Source organism: Acinonyx jubatus, chromosome E1, assembly GCF_027475565.1.
Source record: "Acinonyx jubatus isolate Ajub_Pintada_27869175 chromosome E1, VMU_Ajub_asm_v1.0, whole genome shotgun sequence".
NCBI lineage: Eukaryota > Metazoa > Chordata > Mammalia > Carnivora > Felidae > Acinonyx > Acinonyx jubatus.
The window spans coordinates 4,055,213-4,057,353 of record NC_069397.1 but is presented as its reverse complement, the minus strand read 5'-3'; positions in this window follow the sequence as shown (position 1 = coordinate 4,057,353).

Genomic DNA, 2,141 nt, shown 5'->3' with positions numbered 1-2,141 from the left:
GTGCTGGTCCTCTGTCCTCTCAACACTGGGGCCCAATACAAGCCATATCCCCCTAACCCACACCCACCTATGGGAGATTTTCTTCATCCCAGTGAGGATGGCTTGGATGCCAGCTCAGCCACTTACAGGCTCTTAACATTCCCAGGACACACTTCCAGAAGCTTCTCTGCAGGGTGACAGCAAGTAGAAAAATAGGAACCATAATGGGTCTGACCCCCACAGACACACACACACACACTCTATGGCCATCCACCTGCTCAGGAACCTAGAAAACCACCTGCATTTTATACAGGACTGACCTGCCCTTGTCAGCCTCCAACAACAGAAGCAGGACTCGGCAACCCTCTAGGGCAGCCACATGGAACTTTCTGTGATGGTGGACATAGTCTATAAGCCACATTGTCCAGTGTGGCAGCCACTAGCCACATATGGCCATTGAGTACTGGAAATACGGCCTGTGCAATGGAGAGTCTGAGCTCTGAATTTTATCGCACTTGAATTAATGTGAATTTCAGCAGCCACATGCAGCTAGCGGCTCCCAGGCTTGCAGAACATCAGAATCAGCCTCGTCCCTGGAATTAACTGGTCTGAGGAGGCCCCGGGCCCAGCTGTTCTTAGAATATTTCTCAGTTGACTCTAAGGTGCCCTGGGAGCTATCTACCATTTTCATGCGTTCTCAAAGCAAAATTCACTTCAAACTGCCTCTCTCGTTATTGGTGGGCATCTCTCTGATTTTCGTTTTTCTTACGCCCAACAGCGAATGATTCTTGGGATCTTGGAAAGTACAGGGTACGGGTTTTGGCACTCATATTGTAACTACTGATTCAAACTACTGATTCGAACTGTTCTAATACTTATGGGTGAAAAAGGGCTCAAATTTCCAGCCTGAATCCAAGCCACTTACAAAATCGGCATATGTACTGTATTCATATGCACACGTATAAATCTTAATCTCGAGAGCAAAATGGCCAGGGTCATGTGGTCACCACGGGACCCGGCCCACCCTGGGATGACGCTGGTGGTCAAGATGTGGTGTCAGAATGTAGGAGGGTGAGCTAAGCAGCAGGCAGGGCAGGCTGAGGGTCAGCAAGATAGCCTTCTGTCTTTGGCGGGGGGTATTACTATCAGTGGGGAGACAGGTGCTATAGTGATGCTCAGGCTAGAACCAGTGGGGGCCGATGGGGCGTGGGGGCACGACAGCAACAGGAAATGTCCAAAACCTGACTGGTGGTCAGAGACAGAGATGCAGCTTCGGGACAGGAAGGGCTGGAGACAGGGCCACGGGCGGCCGGTCCTGGGACGCGTCAGAGCTGGGCTCCAGGCCAAGCTTGGCCACAACCCAGACCCGGGCTGTGTGGTTCCTGACCTGCTCCTTTTAGGGGTTCTGCCTCCTCTCAGGGGAATTCTCTGGAATGGGGCAGAGGGGGCCATCTTTTGGTGAGAGGGCAGGTGGGGACAGGATGGACAGGGAGGGGGTATCCACATGACACCAAGTCATAAGGACACTGCCAGGGGGGTGGTCAGACCTCAGATACCGCAACTCCCCAAAAGAAGTTACTTGGATCAAGGGGGCGGGAAGGACATCCCGTGTCAGTGGGTTTGCTCTAGTGTCCCCCTGCCCACTGACTGCCCCACAGGTGAGGAGGCCGGGACCATACAGGAGGACACAGTCTCAGCAGGACTGAACGGCCAGCACCCCAAGTATCCCGAAGTTGAATTTCCTGCCCATGTGCTTTGGTATCCCTCTGGCTGGATGCCCCCTATTGCCTTTCAGATGTCCCTGTGCCCACTTGGTCTCTGCTGCCCTCTCATGATGGGGCATCTCACCACCTAGCAAAGGAAAACCCACAACCCTTAGTTGAAACGGGGAAAAAATTGCAGAAGTGTCATGCAATGTGTAGGATGGCCACCAGGTGTCGCTGTGGCTGCAAACCCATTTTTACATCTACCTTCTCTCCACCGGCTCCCCACACAGGACAGGTGTAACCCCACAAAATCACATGCAGTTCAGTCTCCGATGGGCGTTGCCCTCTATGACCCTGTTTGGACTTGCCATTAACCTTGGCTCACTGGCAGGGCTGACAAATCCACAGTTGAGAAAACTCAGCGTGACCATGCTCTGTGACACACTCAGGGCAGCC